This window comes from Cryptomeria japonica, chromosome 4 (assembly GCF_030272615.1).
Source record: "Cryptomeria japonica chromosome 4, Sugi_1.0, whole genome shotgun sequence".
Lineage (NCBI taxonomy): Eukaryota > Viridiplantae > Streptophyta > Pinopsida > Cupressales > Cupressaceae > Cryptomeria > Cryptomeria japonica.
The window spans coordinates 680755408-680777647 of NC_081408.1; the positions used below are offsets into that span (position 1 = coordinate 680755408).

The 22240-nt window shown below is 34.5% G+C and overlaps 1 non-coding gene across 1 annotated transcript; it reads left to right on the top strand.

Annotated features, from left to right (window-relative positions):
* Positions 1-4703: 4703 nt before the first annotated feature.
* TRNAI-UAU (transfer RNA isoleucine (anticodon UAU)) lies at positions 4704-4790 on the top strand. The gene is given in 2 exon segments: positions 4704-4741; positions 4755-4790. It is a non-coding gene; the product is annotated as a tRNA-Ile (tRNA).
* Positions 4791-22240: the final 17450 nt, after the last annotated feature.

The window sequence follows — 22240 nt, forward strand, 5'->3', positions numbered from 1 at the left end:
TACATGGATTAAGCATAAGATCAGTTATATTGTGTATTTTTCTTTACTGGAATTACGATTTTAGCCTCACAACCAAGAGCTTAGCTCTTTATAAGGTGGGTCTCATCTATAATCTCTCAAGCAATGTACAACAAACTCTCATCCACACCACAAGAAAATAAAAAATTAAACCCACAAACTGAATTACCTAAATTGACACTCAAAACCAAACGAAATAAACACCTATCTAAGCTCAATAATAATGTTAATAAATATCAAAGCAATACTAGGTTCCAACCACTTAATAAAACCAAGAGTTTCCTTTCCTTCAGAATTTTTTTCCTCTTTGTGCACCTGTCAAATACTTCCATTCTTAAATCCTCTACTTCTATCGGAGGGCATTGGCACTCCTTTGCAATATATTTCTTGGATGTCCATTCTCCTAGCTTCCATACTTTAGTCCTTCATCTCCTATCACTATCCATCCCCTTAATCCCTCCATCTCCTATCTATGAAATCTCTCCATTCATTCCATCCTTTTATCGAGCCTTGGTTCTCCCTTGTCATTGGTCCCAATCCATGTATCCTTTATCCATCATCCAATCCCATCATATCCCATCCCTTTTATTCTCCTTTTCCACCATCCAATCCCATCATATCCTTTATTCTCCTCCTATAATATCCAATCATTTATCCTCCTCTCATCCTATCCAATCCATTCATCCCTCTAATCCAAAATCCCAAATCAGTTCAATCAAATGTAATCAATCCTTATCCATGAGATAAAATCTTATACTCTAGCTCATCATCCTTAATCAATCCATCATCTTGATCCAAATCAACTAATAATCCACTAAGAAATCTTTAATCCAATGATCATAATGGGGTATATATTTCCCAATCCTTGGGGTATGCATTTTTCTTATCATTAACATTGCTATCCTCTTAATCAGTCAATCATTAATTAATCAATCAAATGGTTTTCAACTTGACTAGGGGCAAAATTTTGGTTTTCTTTTGGTTTGTTGTGCATGCTTGTTTGTTGCTTGTGTGTGTTATCATTGTTTGCATTTATCATGATCTTTGCATCCTATTGCCACAAAGGCATCATGGTATTCCATATCATGGTGTCATAAGGCATATGTTTGCACTTGAACTTTTTGATCATGTACTTGGCACATTGTCATCCCAGTTCCTCATACCTCAGTGCATAACGTCAAGTACAATATCAAATCTAGGTTGCTCATATCATTGCAGCATGATTTTGCTCCATTCTTCCACTTATCCACCCCTTCATCATCCATATCTTTTTCACATCCTCAATCCTCTAGTCCTCCTATCCATTTCAAGAGTGCACTCGTGTTCTTAGAACCTCCATGTCCTCTCAAGGGGGCATACCACTACCTCCTCGTCATCCTTCCTCATCCTACCAGTAACTAGGGCATCATGATACTAGTCCTTATCCTTTTCTATCCACTATGTTTTATTCTTCTTTGATATAACATCAATTCATGATGCTATATCAAAGAGGTGCAAAATGTAGACACTTAAATTTGTCCATACCCAACCACACTTGACCTTATCCCATTATAGCTAATTACATAAATAGTTCATATTTATTTAATTAATCCTTTATCTATACCCTCACTCTTAATTAAATAAATTTACATTTTATTTAATTAAGTTTAACCTTCACCCTTAATAAATAAATTTATATTTATTTAATTAAGTTCAACTTTCACCATTAATTAAAGAAATTTATATTTATTTAATTATGCATAACCTCATGTCTTCAAATGTGTAGTTCCGCGGTTAAAACACTTCGTTGGTGAAGCGGCCACCAAGTTTCAAATCCCTAGTGGGCCACTGAGCTTGCATGCCTTGTGCTTTTGCTAGGTTGTTGAGCTCGCAGGTTTGATCAAGTGAAGTGTGGGGATGAGGTCCCCCATTTGTGGCCTCACTGGTTCATAGCTTCGGGTCAAAAGAGGGCATGTTGTGCTAGCATCACTGATCACGCTATTTTTTTTACCAAGCACGCACACACACACACACACACACACACACACACACACACACACACACACACACACACACACACACACACACGCACACACGCACACACACACACACGCACACACACACACACACACACACACACACACACACACACACACACACACACGCACACACACACACACACGCACACGTGCGCGCGCACACACACACACACACGCACACACACGCACACACACACACACATGCCTAACCTTGATTCCTACAAACCCTTCACCTAATCCATGTCATCAAGCCTAATTAATCATAACCTAATCCTCATGATATCATTTTTCCCAATTTTAAATTTCTTCACTCATTCTCTCTCCTCATGTCACATCCTTTGAACTCGTCCACTTGCATCCTAATCCTTCATTATCCCACCTAATCACTCCCATTATTCACTTACACATTCCTAATCCTCATGATTAGGGACAGATCAACTCTTTTCCATAAATGGCTTTCCCATGTCTCACCACTCAACCTTAAATGCCATCCCTTTTGGTCTTCTCATGGAATTTTTAATTCCTTTTATTTTCCCTATACTCCTCCCAAGGAGTTTTTAAATTCCTGAATCTTTTATTCTCCCCATGCCCCCTCTTTCCAAGGAAATTTTAATTCCCTTTCTCCTTCCTAAGGAATTTTTAATTCCTTGCTCCTCTTCCCAATGTACATGGGATCTCTTCCCCATGTCCTTGAGGAGTGTGGAGACAAGGAATGACTTTATGGCAAGGATCTCTTGGATCTCCCACTTGTCCTCTCTAAGCCAACTCATGTCCACTTAATCCTAACCATCCATTTGACATTGAATCTTTGCCCTTGATTTTACTCATGAAAAATCTATAAATTGAGGCATCTTCTCTCATTTTAATCATCGTATTGTATCCTATCCTTATGCTATTATTTTTTCTATCCAATCCATCTTCATCCTAACATCATGTTGTTGGTTTGAGCAACCACATTCTTCCCAACAAAAATCATCAAAAGAACAAATCAAGTGGAGAAGGGTGCCTCTACTTTAGCTCAATCAAGGATAAGTGAAGGTATAAAGCTTTGGATTTACATTTAGTTATAAGGTTAGTCGTTTGTTTAAGCTTTACATTTTCATGTCTTAACCTCTTAATGAACATGATGCTCATCTCCTTGTCTTCAAGCTAAGATAATCATTCTTGCATGAGGGAAGATAATATAATTGTCTTTCATATGTAAATGATTTACAAAGGTCCTTAGATACATGGTTGCAAGGAGGAAAATATATCAAAATAATCTGCATGTGTCCTAGCCAAGAATTATCGAAGACATATATTATATTCTTGGTTGGGCATACATTATATATGGCTTTTCCAATGCTTTCTACCGGCCTTACGCTATCATCTAATAGATTCTTATGATAATTTTTTTATTTTAATGCCTATATATATATATAAATAAAATTGATCACAATAGTTATGAACAACTAACACACCTATTTAAAACAATAATTCTTATATTAAATATTTAATTGAACCAATATTTAAACCCCTTGGTGTGTTTAAAACAATAATTCTTATATTAAATATTTAATTGAACCAATATTTAAACCCCTTTTTCTAATAGCAATTACAAGTGAATTTAATATTTCATTTTACACTTAGAAATTTCATAATATAACTAGCTTGATTTTTAGAAATGAGGTAAAGATAAAGGATATTTTATAGCTTGAAAACAAATTAGGTCACACAATGATTAATACAGCAAATATGCAACAATAAGATATGTGAAAGCTATTTAAAACGTAGATAAAAATCAAACTAGAAAGGCTAAACACGCTTGTTAATTTTCTATGATCTATTTTTATTTTAGAAGTTTTGTAGAGTATTATAGTGTAAAGTCGTGATAATCCATATTTATATCTATTGAGTTGGATGAAGGAAAATATAATTTTTTTTTATAGAATTCTAATATCAATTCTAATTAATTGATGAGTTTGAACAATAAGAAAGTGTGAAACTTTTGGTGAATTCTAATACTAGTTTAATTTGAATAATAGATCTAAAGGATAAGAAAATATGAATCTTTTAGTGATTTCTATTATTAATTTTGATTAACTAATGAGTTTAAAAGATTTAATTTCACTTGATGCTTTTAATATGATTGAGAATCTTTATTTAAATATTATATATGAAGAAGAGGTAGACTAACCAATATACATGGATTAAGCATAAGATCAGTTATATTGTGTAATTGTGAGTTTAGCCTAGCAACCAAGAGCTTACATAAGATCAGTTATATTGTGAAATTATATTGTGTAATTTCAGTTGAGTCTCCTATAATCTCTCGAACAATGTGCAACAGAGTCTCATCCACACAAGGAAAAAATCAAGAATTAAAACCACAAACTGAATTACCTAAATTGATACTCGAAACCAAATGAAATAAACACAAAGATCTAAGATCAATAATAATGTTAAAAAATTTCAAAACAAGACTAAGCTTTCCATGGTAGGTTCCAACCACTTAAAAATATCAAGAGTTTCCTTTCGTTTGGAAAAAAATTCTTCTTTGCACGCCTGTCGGATAATATGTTTCAACTAAAATTTTATGCAGCATTGTTCGAGGAATTGTTAGGGCGGAGGCAGAAAAATTGTTATGTTTTGAAAATAAAAAAGATAATTATTAAAGCTTTGACACATGGTCCCGTAGCTCAGTTGGTTAGAGCGTTGGTCTTATGAGTGATCAAAGACAGCCGAAGGTCGCGGGTTCGAGCCCCGCCGGGACCAGGTAATGTGTGCTTTATTGAAAGAGTATCGTTTTAGGTAAAAGCAAATAATTTTTCCTTGTCCGCAAACTGTTAATTTGATATATTATTGAAGCTTTTCTTAATAGCCCGCTCTAAGTTTGGAATGAAATAAAAAGATGTTTTCTTTTTTAAAATATGGTGTAAATGATTAAGTAATATAAGCATTTGGAATCATTTTTTAACTAAAGAGATGGGATAAGTAGTTATTTGAAATAAAAAATAAAAAATGATTGGATAAGGAGCAAATAAAAAGAATGCTAGGAAAGAATATAAATAAATAGAAAACCAAGATAAAATAAAAATAAAATTACAACAAAACAAATAAAGAGAACCAAACAAAAGAAAGAGTAAATAAAAGAATACACACATGCATATGTTTGTGTGTGGATGCATGCATATTTATATATGTATGCATATATATGTGGATGCATGCACACATGCATATCTATATATATCTATATATATATTTATTTATTTTCTTATTTTTTTATTTTGGAATGTGTCCCTGTTCTTTGTTCTTCTCTTTTTCTTTCCTTTTTTCTTTTTCCTCTATCTTGTCATCCTTCCTCCCTTGACCTTTGTGCATCCTCCCTCCCTCCCTCTTTTTAGCTCCCTTGATCTGCTTCTTGATCAATTTTTACTTTACTTGCTCTCTAGCTATTACATCCTCATGATGGATCGTAGAGTGTGATCTGAAACGTTGATGCAAAAATTTACACACAATCTACTTTGAAAGTCGTTGATTACTAGTCTCTTTGACCTCAAATTGATATCTACATATTTGGTAGTGTTTTCTCTTAGTCTATCTTGATGCATGTCCTTATTGTTTAAATAAAAACTTATCTATGTGGTCAATAGTTTGGCAATGCATAGAAACTTGGTTGTGTGATCAAGAGTTTTTCAATGGTAGGGAATATATCTCCCTATCTATCAAACCCTTAGGATGCTAAGTCAGTGACTTTTGAAAATGTTTGAGAATAATACGCATGGGAGATTTCCTAGATGATAATGCAAGTAGTGAAAACTATAAGAACTAAGATGTATTATTCACCTTGCAAGCTCCCACAAATTGAAGTATAACATTGTTTTTATGTTAAGGATAATTTACTAAAAGGATAAAAACATGCTACAATATATCCTGATCCACTAGGCCGACAAAAATGCATAGTCTATTATAACAAACAAACAATATCAAAAATAAACACCACCATAAGTAAATACACAAAAGTATTGGGTTTTAAAAGTTTATATTTTAGAGTTTACAAAGAAAGATAGTAGGACAAGCATTTAACATCAAATACAAATATGTAATCATTCCTAGCAATATTTGATGTTACTATATATCAAATGTATTGATTGGGAGGGTATTGTGATCATTGTCAATATCAACATCATGATTCACATCTATAAAATTAATGTGTTTTACAAAAAAAAATTGTATGTTGTTCCACATCTACTTACACTATATCGTTTTTCCTTTGGGTAGGCATTCCCTTCTTTAACAACTACAAAAATTGGGACATTATATTTGTTAATCGTCATATATTCTATTTGTCCTTTTTCATATTCTTTGTTCATCTATTTCCTAAAGACCTAATCCCCTCATACCACCATTCCATCTTCTTGATCTCATCATTGTACATGATACAAAAACAATTATCCCTAAGTCTATAAAACCTATCTTTTATAAATTTTAATGTCACTGTAAACCAAGATGGAGAAGTATGAAATCATTGAACAGACTCTAAAGGCATCTCCTTATGCCTTGAAATACTTCATCATTTCTAATTCTCTAGATGTGTCATAAGATCTCAGATGATGAAGTAACCAAATCTTGTTAATATCTTTATCTAAATCATTAACAAAGCCAAACAAAATGTTATGCCATGTGATATCATTTCTAATTGTAATATTTTATTATTGATGGTTATAGCATTTGATGTTATGGAACCTAGAAAAAATAATAAATGTAATATTAATATTTCATGTTAGCATCCTATTGGAATAAGATGTGAATTCCATGAAGATTTTATGACACTCTTTATAAAATTGACACGTTGGTTATGAAAAATTATATGACATTGTAAGAGGTTTGTAAGACATGGGAGTTACTGATGACATCCTCTGACACTTATGATAGATTATACGATATGTAAGGGCATCTTGAGGGTGTTACACTTGAAATGTTGACCACTTTGTGTATACACCTAAAAATGGTCTGAAGATAATTAATTGAACAAGCAAATATTTAATTAATCCTCCTCCCCAATTTAATTGAATTCATCAACAATTTGATTAAATCTCCCCATTCATCTACTTATTAATGAATCTAAGGATTTATTTAATAGGTTCATTTCAATAGTACCCTTTGATTAATTAATTCCCTCCATCAAAATCATTTCTTCTAGTCTAGGATTAGTTAAAACAAATCAATTATGAGTTGTTGAAATTAATTAGCCTTTTCTTATTAATTGAATTTCTAAATTCAAATTCTCCTAACTTTTAACCACCTAACCTAACCATTCCTAAACCTAACCCATTCTACCTACCCCCATGTTCCCTTTCATCCAACCTCTTCTAGAAGCTTTGTGACACTTGTCACTAAGTGTTCCCTTTCATCCTACCCCTTCTAGAAGCCTCTTGACACTTGTCACCATAGAGATGACAGATGTTCCCTTTAGTCCAACCCTTTGCCAACCTTCTCCAATTTTACCATTGATATCTTCAAATCAATCTTGACCTTTGATTCCTACCACCTCACCCCTAGTCTTGGGAAATCCTATAAATAGACCCCATTTTGGAGCACAAAGGGTCCCAAATTCATATCATTTTTGCATCCTAATTGATTCATCTCATTTGCATTCAAGCATTATTACTATAGGCATCTAGCTTCTAGTTTATCATGTTTATTAATGTTATCATGTTCAATTTTAGCTTAATTGCATCTTCATTCTAGCCTATTTTCTCGAATAATCATGAAATCATGTAGCTTAATCATGCTATCATTGCTAGATCATGCATCTTCATCATTCAAATCCTCCATCTAAATGTAGTCAAGTCACTGAAATTTGCATAACAAGATCTGAGAGCAAAACTCATACTCACATTTTACTAGGAGGCGATAGATCGCTTAGTGATGGTTTTATCTTTCCTTGATTTAAATTCATTAACCATGCTTGTAATGATCTATTGAGTGTTTTGTGTTTGCAGGTACAAGTACACTTCACAATAGCACGACATTTTGGCACCCACCGTGGGGCCGAAATCATCATTTTTGGCCTCTTAAGCTTCAACAAACATCCATCTCTGCCGGGATAGAATCATAATGTTGTACGAGTTGATTTTCCAACTCGTACGAACTACCTTTCAGTCTGGTACGAAACCTCATCTTATGTCGTACGATCTCATTATCCCTGTCGTACGAGAGCTAAATGCATGTCATACGAATTTCTGACTAGTAAATCTTGTGTCGTACGAACTAATTTTCATTGTCGTACGAGAGCTAAATGCATGTCGTACAAATTTTTGGCTACTAAATTCTATGTCATACGAGTATATTTTGGTTTCTATCTGAAGTTTAAAGTTGTGTCATTTGAGCTCATAAATTGTGTCGTACGAGTCTCTGTCTCTGTGATTTTTAACAGACTACATGTTAGGGTTTTTTTATTTTAATCTGAACTTCACTAATGCTAACCCTGATTTGTTTGTGAGATTTTTGGAAGCCTAACTCTTTTATGCAGGACGATTGACGAAGATGCGCTTGTCAAAGACATAATTCAAAAACCAATCAATGACCACTAAGGAATTTATTGTAGGTTTTCTATGAATTCAACTAAACTTGGTGTATTCATTTAAGTTTTCTAGGCACACTTCAAATTTTGCTAAGGGAAATGAACCATCATGTCTTATGTGATTGTGATGATAGGTGAGTATGCTCTCACCTTTTTTAGGTGATCAGAAAGCTAGACTCATCTTTTGCTTCCATTAGTGCATTTCTTTAGCAGGCTTGCCCTCTTGAGGAGCTTAAAAACTCTTAAAGCCATTATGGCCAGTGTGAGGGGAATGACCTAAGTGGGAATGGCTAATGCCAAGTAATCCAACCCACTATAAAATAAATATATTTTTGATGAAAATCAAAGCAGCAACAGTGCTCGGGAATAGCTCTCCTTTGTACATTCGGGTATATCAAACCTTGGTTTCCAAGGCTGGGAGACCTCTTAATTGAGTATTATACCTCGATGCGCTGAATGGATCCCTTACTAGTACCGGTTAAAATAGAAGCTACCCGATTCACCTCCGAAAGGATGATAATATTTGTGCAAGAGAGATAGTAACTCTCCCAAGACACTTGTCATATCGTGCCCCCATTAGCATTTGGAGTCGGATAATACGGCGTTGACAATCCATTGCGTGATGCTCAACAGTTGTATTCTAATTAGCTATTGGGTGTGTACCTAAGTCAGCAAGCAAAGGTTTTCATTCTCAACCAACTTACTTAGGGTCTAGCGTACTTGGAGTCACTTATAATATCATGTTTTTTCTATGTATTCATCCCCAAATTGAAAAATCAGACATCTGAAATTGGAAAATGTAAGCAAAACACCAAAATTCACAAAATCCAAATTCGGCAAAACAAACACATTTTTCATTGTTTTGTTATATGTCGTACGAGTCAAGTTCTTTGTCGTACTAGGAAATTGTTTTGTCGTATGGTTCATGAAGTTTTGTCATACGAGTCTCTGCTCTTTCAAAGGAAATTTTTGATTTGTCATATGTTATTGTATCTTTTGTCGTATGGTTCATGAAGTATTGTCATACGAGTCTCTATTTTTATCAGTCCGGAACTACCACTTTGCATAACTTTTTCAGGTCTGTCATTTTGCTTCATCAATTTGCAGTATATTCATAAACACTTGTTATCTTTTGTTCTATGCTTAAATTGTCTTCTTGGTTTGCTTGGTCGAGTTATCATCCGTCAAAATCAAACTCTATAATATAAACATCTCAAGATTTTCAAGTGCTCACCCTCAACAAGTTCAAGATCTAAACATCTCAAAGTGCATTATCACCCTCTTTGATAAACTGGTCACTCAAACATAGTTTCCCATCAGGATCAATCATCCTTTATCACAAAATTGAAATGTTTGGTCAGGATAATCTCTTCCCACATCGTAGGATATATCATTCCTACTAGACTTGGTTCTTATCAAATCATCATCATTGCACTCCTAAACCGAAGATCAAAAAACTTGCAAACTTTTAAACACTTGAATCATTTTTTCATGTCATATCATTCTAGTGTATCTACCTTGACAATTGATTACTTACCCAAAACAACTTTTGGACAATCAAATTCTAGCACAATATCTAACACACATGTATGACCGTTCTAACTAGAGCTTAGAGACGAAGAATCGCAAAGACTGAAATTGAAACATTAGAAACAACTATAATCATGGAACATGAAGATGAAATACAAGTTGAAGGAGAAATAACATAACAAAATATTAGAGACATCAAAAAGGATCCTCAATTCGATAAATTTATGCAGATATTGTTGGAGGAAGAAAAAGAAAAATATTTTCTAATGTTAGCCAAATCTGGTGCTACACTCCCTCAAAACTTTGATGTAAACAAATTGACACAGAAGAAAAGTGATCCTCCTCCTAATAACGAACAACATGAGGACATCTTTGGTCTCAAAATGAATGACACGTCAATTCCTCGTAACACCAAAACCAATGAAGAGACTTACATTCCCAAAAGAGATGAAGTAGAAATTTTGAATAACATTCAACCCAATGAAGATACAAGAAGAACTAGGGATGAACCAAGAAGAGATCGAGATCCTCCTAGAATACAAAATCAGGGTTATGCGAGAACAAATCATATTGATAATCCTATCATGACTCTCACACAACAACTACAAACAATTCAAACACAAATTCAAGATATGCAAAGATGAAATGTTAGACGATACTCACTTCAAGAAATTTGTCCTTATCCATTTGATAGAAATCTAAACATGATACCATTTCCTATAGGTTTTGAAACTCCTAGATACGAAAAATATGATGGAAGCACTGACCCTCAAGATCATATACAAGAATTTTGCACAATGAGTATGGAGATTGCACATGAGGATACCTACTTAATGAGACTATTTCTGAAAAGCTTAACTAGACTAGATATGGAATGGTTCTCCAAACTTTCACCTAGAATCAGATCATTTTTTAGAGTTGGTGGATAAGTTTGTTTCAAAATACTCTTACAACATACAACATGAAGTAACAATTCTAGACCTGTGTAATGCCAAACAAAAGAGTGGAGAACCTTTCATGACATTTTTACAATGATGAAGATGGTTAGCTTCACGATATCCTCGTACCATGCCAAAGTACGAAAAAATGGACATATTCATCGACAACTTAAACGATCAAATGAGTTATCACTTAAAAATGCAAGGAAATCAAAGTTTAGAAAAAATGGTTGATAATAGAATCAGAATGGAAGAAGCCATGATAAAGAAAGGTGAATTGAAAATATACAAAGAAGGAGTCTATCCTCCTAAGAAAAACAACAACAACAACAACAATCACAATGACAAGCCAAAGTTTTGGAATCGAAATCGAAATGTAGTCAACGATGGAATAGTAGATAACAACAATGTAAAACCAAAGCAACCGGTTTTCAATTTATCTACTCACTCAACAGCGGCACAACAAAACAACAATCTTCAAAGAGCAACTATTAAAAATTTCATTCGAAAATAATTTACAAACATTGGTGAACCCCTGGGGTCAGCATTAAAAATGCTTATCACAAATAAATTGATTTCTTTTCCAGAAGAAAGGAACTACGAACCTCAAATAAAACCACCTTGGTGGAATGATAATCAATATTGTGATTTCCATTGAAACAAGGGACATCTCACAGATAATTGTCATAAGTTGAAACATGTCATATAAGATTTGATTGATAATGGAGTAATAACTATGGATGGACATACAACAAATGAATCTCATACAGCTTTTAAAACCTCTCTTCCAAACTATGAGAAAAGTGAACCATCAACAACAAACAATGGTAAGGGTAAAGCAAAGGTAAACTACACTCATACATATGACAATGTGGTGAATGTGATTGTAGTTAAGGAAAAACAAAATCAAGAACATGCTCATGCTATAACAAGAAGCAAAGCCAAAGTTATTTTGCCGAGTCCTACAACAAACACATCATCCACTACAACAAACCAATACAATCTAGTGGAACAATTGTAGAAAACACCTACACAAATATCAATTTTAGAACTTTTAAAGCTTTCACCTGCACACAAAGAAATTCTTGAACGAGCATTAGTAGATACCACAGTATCCAAAGATCTTGATATCGATCAATTCCAAACCATGGTGGGACACCTCACAAACCCTCATTGCTTATCATTCACTAAAGAAGACGACATGTCCTTGCAACACCCTCACAACACTCCTTTGCATATTGAAGTCCTCATTCACAAAACGTGAATTAAGCGTGTTCTAATAGATGGTGGAGTTGGCCTAAATATTTACTCATTGAGTCTTGTTCGTGCCTTAGGATATTCAAAAGATGCAATTGATGTCCTGAAAAGGATCACCATAAAAGCCTATGATAAAGAAGAACATTCCTCCAAGGGAATTGTGATACTACCCATCAAAGTGGGACCTCTACAGAAAGACACAGCATTGCAAGTTCTAGACTTGGACTTATCATATAATGTACTCCTAGGGAGTCCATGGATACATGACTTACAAGCTGTACCATCAACATATCATCAATGTGTCAAATTTCCCTACGAGGGACAAGAAATCATAATCTCTGCAAATGCAAATCCATTCCAATATTGTGGCAATCTAAAAATGGCTCAAGAAGTAATTGTTCCACATAATAGGGAGGCAACAACGTCAAGCACACAATCAAAGGAACATTCATTTGCATCAATTCTATCAAGCATGGAAAAACAAATGCAACTAAGAGACTGGGGGAATGGAGAATACTCAACATCACAATTACCACTTTATCCTAAATCCTTTGGAAAACCATCAAACTCTAAACAACAACCAATTGTGAAACATCTTTCGATATTTGATGGAGCATTCATTAGTGTTGGAACCTTATTAGAGGAGACAAAAGACAAAGATGTGCTATAGTGGCTATACAAAGATGAAGAAATTCAACAAAAGGTCAACAATGTCACAATACCTATAGAAAAATATGGAAAATGATTCAACATTCTTCGAAGGATGGGATACACTGGAATAGGTCCTATAGGAAAAAGAAAAGAAGGTATCTCAGAACCTATTCAGCCTCATACTCGGCAGACTACATACAAAGCAGGTTTAGGATATGGACAAGTCACTCTACCGGAAGACACATCTTTTAGTCAACAACAAGAGGAATATGAAAATAGACAATAACAACTAGCAATTGAAAGGGAAGAAACCTCTCTTAAACAACGAGCACAAACAAACATGAAATGGGAAAAGAAGCGAGCTCCAAATCAACAAGAGAAATAAATCAATGATATCTCTCAAGCAACATTAAATCTCAATCAAAACAAACATTAATCTAGTACTGATCAAGTAGAACTCATAGTAAGATTGACATAACTCAATCTCAGTCTTGGAGAAGTTGAATATGAAAGAAGGAAAAGTATAGCCAAAAAAGTAGAAGAAATGCTATATGACCAAATATGTAGATTACAGGCTGCAAGTGATACAGATTCTAATGAATGGGAATGGGATTCCTATCACTCTGAAGAATCAGCTAAAGAGAATTGCTTTGAAGAAGATGTAGGAGTCGATGTAGTTCATATGTAGCTAGACAAACGTCAAGAACTAGTTCACTTGAATTAGAATCACATTTGGGTAACATGGACTTAACCGAGGACGATCAAGAACTTCTTATGCGAAGTCATTCTAATGAGAGTATTGTTCTAGACATCGACATACATACTATAAACTTTAATACATCCATCATGACCCTTGAAACCCTTGAAACATCCCAACCTGAAGATCCCTTACCTCTAATACACCTTGAGCTTATTGATTGGGAGAATGAAGGACATACTGCCATTGATACCTTTCCAAATGACCATGCCATATCTATATATCTTAATGCAATCGAACCCATAACAAATTCCACCAGGAATCTCAGCAGTGCATCTTCCAATCAAGTGGGTGCTAAATCTCCTAGTCGCAAAAGTGAAAATAAAGAAAACAATATCAGGTCTAATGTTGAAAACCATTTCTTGGCAACATTAGACCAAGAAAAAGTAAAAACAAAGGATGCATCTAATGTTGAAAACCTCCTTGAGGCGCTGAAAGATGGGAGATTTGACACCTTACCTGAGCACTATCAAGAAAGGTCATCCATTTTGATTGAACCGACAGATGCAGTTAACATTGGCACAACAGAACAACCAAAGATTCTTCATCCAGCAACTTCTTTGTCTGAGCAAGAAATGCAACAATACATAGAATTCTTCAAAAAGTGTTAAATCAACTTCGCCTGGTCATATGCAAACATGCCAGGGTTAGATCCAGAGTTATTATGCATCACTTAAATGTCAATCTAGGAGCCAAACCAGTCAAACAGAAATTACGGAAGATGCATCCTTATATTGCACTTCTAGTCAAGGCAGAACTAAAGAAATTATTGGATGTCAGATTCATCAGACCAGTAGCTTATCCTCAATGGGTATCCAAGATCATTCCTATTTCAAAACCAGATAAAAGCATCAGAATATGCACAGACTTCAGAGATCTTAATAACGCATGTCCAAAGGATGACTTTCCTTTGCCTAACATCGACATCATTGTAGATTTAACTGTTGGACACTCCATGTTTTCTATAATGGATGGTTTCTGTGGATATAATAAGATCAAAATAGCACCCAAATATCAAGAAAAGACAACTTTCACATGTCCATGGGGTACTTTCTGCTGGAATGTCATGCATTTTGGACTAAAGAACATCAATGCTACATATCAAAAAGCTATGACAACTATATTTCATGACATGATGCATACATTCATGGAAGACTATGTGGATGCCATATTGGCTAAATCATACAATAGAGAAGAACATATAGAGATACTGGAAAAGATCTTTGACAGGTTATAACAATACAAGCTATGGCTAAACCATAAGAAATGTGCTTTTGGTATAACTTCAGGAAAGCTATTCAAATACATTGTTTCAGTAAGAGGAATTGAAGTAGATCTAGCTAAGGTTAAAGCAATCATGGAAATGGCATCTCCCAATAATATCAGTCAACTAAGATCACTGCAAGGAAGACTCCAGTCAATCAGAAGATTTGTGGCTCAACTAGCAGATAAATGTCAACCATTTACTCATCTATTGCACAAACATGTTAATTTCAAATGGGACCATCAATATGAAGAAGCATTCGACAAGATCAAGGCATATCTCATACAACCACCTGTTCTAATGTCACCAATTCTAGGAAAGACATCATTACTTTATGTATCAACTATCGAAGCATCATTAGGAGTTTTGCTCCCACATCAGGACAATGAAGGAAAAGAACAAGCCATATACTACATCAGAAGAACACTAGTAGGATACGAGATCCACTATTCATCAATAGAAAAAGCATGCTTGGTAGTAGTTTTTGCTTCTCAAAAATTATGACACTATCTACTATCTCATTCCATCAAGTTAATAGCTAAAATTCATCCTCTGAAGTATTTGCTCAACAAAGCTACATTGACAGGACGACTAGCAAAATGGATCATGATTCTAAGCGAGTTTGATATCAAATATGTTGATAGAAAAGCTATCAAAGGATAAGTCATTGCAGACCAACTAGCAAAGACACCACTTCAAGATGATCATCCTTTACACATTGAATTTCTCGATGTTGATATCCTAACAGTCACCACAAAAACATGGCAATTATACTTTGATGGTTCATATACACAACACGGATCAGGAGCAGGTATTCTATTCATCACACAACAAGGTCATACAATCCCAAAAGCATATAAATTAAGCTTTCCATGCACCAATAATACAGCATAATATGAAGCTTTGGTTACAGGTATCAAAATGTCTATAGAATGGAACATTACACAACTTCAAGTCTTCGGAGATTCTCAGCTCGTCATTAATCAAATCAATAATGACTATCAAACAAAGGATGAAAAATTGATGCCTTACAAAAAGATGGTTGATGATATCAAGAAATACTTTGTAGAAATAATTTTTGAACAGATTCCAATAAATGATAACAAAGTAGCAGACGCCATGGCTACACTTGCTTCTCTCCTTCAGACACAAGAAAATCAACAGCGTTATGAATTCCTAGTGGAAGAGTTGTTTTACCCTGCTCATAATTGTCCTGATTCCCAAACTATTTGTCACCTTGTGGGTCATGATTTCTCCCTCTATGGTCAAACTTACACATACCTAAAAGATAACACACTACCCCCTGACTTATCAAAAAATCAAAAGAGAAACTTTATTCGCCAATCCTCTCATTTTACTCTTGTTGCAGATACCCTGTTTAAATGAGGTCTAGATGGTACTCTCTTAAGATGTATCAAACAAGAAGAATCTAAGAAGGCCTTGCATGAAGTCCATAACTACATTTGTGGCACTCATTCAAGTGGTCTTTCCCTTTCAAAAAAAACTCATACGCTTGGGCTATTATTGGCCGATTATGGAACGAGATTCTTTTCAGATAGTGAGAACATGCAAACAATGTCAGATCCATGGGAATTTGATTCATGCACCACCACAAGAACTTCATGCTTTAGCAACATCTTGGCCCTTTTGTCAATGGGGTCTTGATCTAGTAGGAAAGATAAATCCTTCCTCATCAAATGGTCACAAATTCATCCTTGTAGCTACAGAATATTTCACAAAATGGATTGAGGTGGTACCTCTCGTCAATATCACATGAAAACAAATTGTTTCATTTATCTTGAATTACATCATATGTCGCTATGGAATACCAATGACCATTATCATTGATAATGGGTGACCATTCAAGAATCAATATGTACAAGAGCTATGTGAGAAGTTCAAAATCCAGCTCAAATTCTCCACACCATATTATCCGCAGGGAAATGGGCAGGCAGAAGCATCTAACAAAACTATTCTGGAAATCCTTAAGAAGATAGTGAATGATGCTAGAAGAGATTGACATATTCAACTGAACCCTGCTCTCTGGGCCTATCGCATGAGTATCCGCACACCAACGGGTGCCACACCTTTCTCTCTTGTATATGGATCAGAAGCCATATTGCCAATCAAAGTAGAGATACCCTCTCTACGTGTATCACTAAAAGGTCTCATCCCAGATGAAGAACAACAAGTATCTAGACTGCAAGAGTTAGAACTGATCCATGAACGAAGACAAAATGCCTTTGATCATTTAAAGGTATATCAGCAAAGAATGTGTCGAAGCTACAATCACAGGGTCAAACCATGAATTTTTCAAATTGGAGAACTAGTACTAGAGGAAAATCCACGCAACCAGGTAGATCAAGAAAAGAAAGGAAAGTTTGAACCTAACTGGGTAGGTCCATTTGTGGTCACAATAGTAATTAGGTCAGGAGCATATCAGCTATCAACACAAGATAGCAATCAGCTCAAGGAACCTATCAATAGCATGCATATGAAAAAGTTCTATGTCTGAAAAATCCAAAAATAATGAAAAATTAAAAATAAAAATTTAAAAATAAAAAAATCAAATATATGAAAAAGTGCAATAAAAACAGATAGTGAAAACCTGGCAAACAGGCGCTATCTATCTGCTAGCTCTTCCATCTATTAGTTCATGTATTTTTCCACTTTCATCCATTCATTTTCCATCAGTGCTGACCATCATAAAGCCTTTGTACATACGCATACATCCCAGGTGGCTTCTTGCCATGGTTTGGATCATTGAGTATATCATAACAACTTTGTTTCTAGGCTTGAGGCAAAATTCTACACCTAGCTAGGGGCAAACTCTTGATCATTTTGAGCTAAATCAAACAAGTAGAACAACAATTAGACAACATTTATCAAGCAAAAACTGAAACACATCCAATGTTGAACACGAGATCAAACTATCAATTATCAAGATATCATGAAGTCAATCTAAGCACATCACAAACTTTTCAGTGGATAATATCTTTTTGGATAATGATTGTAACATGATTGTTCAAATTTTTTTTCTATATTGCTTTTTGCTATCATGATTTATGAGTGACTCCAGGATGTCTTTGACTAGAGGAACAAGGAAGAAACACGATATTTTTCTTGTCTGCTATCTGAAAATTAATCATTAATATGTGCAAATTTGTCTCAAGACATGATCATCGGAGTATCATTGAAGACATTTCCGATTTGCATATCGAAATGATTTATACTGTATGTTTTACGCAGGCAACACTCAGGTCATCTCGGCTCAATTATACCTCGATGCTTGTGTTAACCTGCTATATCAAAATCTAGGAAAGAAGTGCTTAGGTCATCATGGTTTAATTATAGCATCGATGTTTGCACTCACTCCCCACATTTCAAAAGCTCAATGATGACAAAAACGCAAAATAATCCAGTGACTGGTCAGGTCATAGTTTGCATCTCATTGCCTTTTCATTTGCATTTTAGCTTGCATTTCATTCTTGCATGGGATCCTGCATGCTCATTTTATCCAAGGCTAAATCGATCACGGGAATCATCAAAGAATCATCACAAATGTATACACAATCAGAATAATGACTCATATCTCTTCAAATATTATCGACCCATTGAAAATCTTATGCTATCTCTCTCAACAGAATCAACAATCAGCATATCCAAAAATTTCTACAAATTGATATCAATAAATTATCAGTTCTTTATCAAATCAACCTTATTAAATCAAATCAATCAATCAAACCTAATTGATTCTATCATGTCTTATATAGGATGTATCCTTCCTGAAACCAGACAATCTGGTTCTGATTCATGTCTTATACAAGATGTATCCTTCCTGAAACCAGGCATTCTGATCATGTCTTATACCAGATGAATCCTTCCTTAAACCAAATGCTTTGATCATCTTTGTCTTATATAGGATGTATCCTTCCTGAAACCAGACTGAATTTTGATCTTATCAATCTAATCGATCAAGATTTATCAATCTTACCAATCTAAGGAATCAAGCTAATAGAAGAACTCGCATTTTCATCAAACCACAGTTGCAGAAATCAAATCAACTCTATCGGGATATCAATCTCATAAAAACTCCAAAGATCAATTATCTCAATTGATCTCCCGAGGGGGCATCATCATACCAGAATTTAGCAATCAAGAGCTGGGACATCTCAAACCGATATCATCATCAAAATGAGATTATTCTTTGAATCAACACACCATCACACCTCGCTTCAAAGAGGGGCAAAATGTATACACCTAAAAATGGTCTGAAGATAATTAATTGATAAGAAATTATTTAATTAATCCTCCTCCCCAATTTATCTGAATTCATCAACAATTTGATTAAATCTCCCCATTCATCTACTTATTAATGAACCTAAGGATTTATTTAATAGGTTCATTTCAATAGTCCCTTTGATTAATTAATTCCCTCCATCAAAATCATTTCTTCTAATCTCTGATTAATTAAAACAAATCAATTATGAGTTGTTGAAATTAATTAGCCTTTTCTTATTAATTGAATTTCTAAATTCAAATTCTCCTAACTTTTAACCACCTAACCTAACCATTCCTAAACCTAACTCATTCTACCTACCCCCATGTTCTCTTTCATCCAACCTCTTCTAGAAGCTTTGTGACACTTGTCACTTAGTGTCCCTTTCATCCTACCCCTTCTAGAAGCCTCTTGAAACTTGTCACCTTAGAGATGACAAATGTTCCCTTTAGTCCAACCCCTTTTCCAACCTCCTCCAATTTTACTATTGATATCTTCAAATCAATCTTGACTGTTGATTTCTGCCACCTCACCCCTAGCCTTGGGAAATCCTATAAATAGACCTCATTTTGGAGCACAAAGGGTCCCAATTTCATATCATTTTTGCATCCCAATTGATTCATCTCATTTGTATTCAAGAATTGTTACTATAGGCATCTAGCTTCTAGTTTATCATGCTTATCAATGTTATCATGTTCAATTTTAGCTTAATTGCATCTTCATTCTAGCCTATTTTCTAGAATAATCATGAAATCGTGTAGCTTAATCATGCTATCATTGCTATATCATGCATCTTCATCATTCAAATCCTCCATCTAAGTGTAGTCAAGTCACTGGAATTTTCACAACAAGACCTGAGAGCAAAATTCATACTCACATTTACTAGGAGGCGATAGATTGCTTAGTGATGGTTTTATCTTTCCTTGATTTAAATTCATTAACCATGCTTGTAATGATCTATTGAGTGTTCTTTGTTTGCAGGTACAAGTACAGGTACACTTCACAATAGCACGACACTTTGTATTGGGAAATATACATGTTCAATACCAAAGATTGTGAAGATCAATCTCTATCCAATAAATCAATCAAATGATGAGATACAAGAATTGGACAACAACAACATGAAAATCTGAAAATATTGTTGTCTTAATGTGGAAAATTCATGCTTAGATCCTTCTTCTTTATGATGCCAAAAAATAACCTTTATATCATGCTTAATAACCCTATCTTATGTGAGCATGTAGCAACAATAAATAAAGAATTTATCACCATAAGATAGCAGAAATGATGCACAAATCAACAACATAAGAACACCATATAACACAAGATTTATGTGGAGAAATCCTTGTATCAAAAAACTCCACCAAGAAGAGAGGCCAATTATGCATTATCAACAATAAATGTGATTACAATACATTCACTTTCATTCTCCTCTTTGCCTCCAACATTGAAGGACCTATGTACCTATGAACAAACTCCTTGTGCTTCTCACCCATCCTTGTTATGTAGAGGAACTCTACATTCATCTATTCTTCAATGTACATTTTACATCCAAAGAGATAAATTATAGAATGGCAAGAAATCCAAAACCACCAATATTTAAGGTGTTCAAAGAAGGCTCTTCATTCCAAACAAACACAACCTTTGGATTACCTCCACGGTAGACAAAAGGAAACTAGTTTTGGCTCCAATACTTCCCCTCCAACTTGGGTGTCCAATATTGTAAGTAAACATTACATTAAATATAATAAATTATGGAATACCAAAAGACACATTTTGCCTCTTCCAATCCTCCACTTGTAGAAGCCCAAAAGCCTCTCATTTTTCCAATTTCCAAGTCATTAATTATCTCATTCTAGGCATCTACATGTGGGAAAAATAATATTAAATAATTGTGTAAACAACCCACCTTTACTGATACTAGTGGAACCCATCACCCTTATGAATGTATTACAAACAATATTGAGAATAAATATTACAAAATATTTTCCAAATACACCCTAAGTTCCTTAGGACACTTTCCAAGGATGATGGAACCATATCATAAGATTTACAAGGTAAATGCCACCTTAATCCTAATATTATCCCGCTTGAAACTATACATTGTAAATACACCCATAAGTATCACAAAAGGAAAAGCATCCCGTAGCCAACCATGTACCATTTGAATCTTCATCATGTGCTCTAATTCTCCAATAAGAGACCTACAAAATCAACCATGATAACATCATCAAGCAACAAACTCGCTGCATCATCCAACATGCCACATATAGAAGAAATAGGAACATGTCAAGGTGAAATATATCACCTATCACCGAAACCTACACCAACATTTACATGGACATAAGCTATAAATTCCAATTATAACAAAGGCTCTTAGTAATTTCCTTACTCATACCATTTGGAATAGAATCCACAGCAAATTACAATTCATCCAAGATAACCATACCTCAAACTAGGTATAAAATTATAGATAGAACTTCATGACATCAACGTATCAACTCTAAACTAAAATCAAGTCTTTGTTTATCCAACCTCCTACCTCAATGCAACATACATGTGCACAGAGTCTACATCAACACTAAAACAATCTTATGGATATAGATAGTCCATATCCAAATCAACCCATTTCAATCGATAGGTTGTACCCACCTACAAACTACATAACTCATAGATCATAATCGAATAAAACATGCAAAATAATCATCACAACAGTAATCAACAAGCCAACATATCAAAGAGGATAACCAGACATATATCTAGAAACTCAATTGCACAAGTAATGTCAAATTAAAAAATAGATTAAAGAATACAAAGTGTATCTATAGTGCTTTGCATAGAGGATGTGGATAATTCCTTTATTACATAGTGTGAAGGAAATATACATAGATACATGCAAATATTGCAACCAAAAATATGTTGCAATACCTCTCTTACCACCAGATAGCTCTCCCAATTACTTC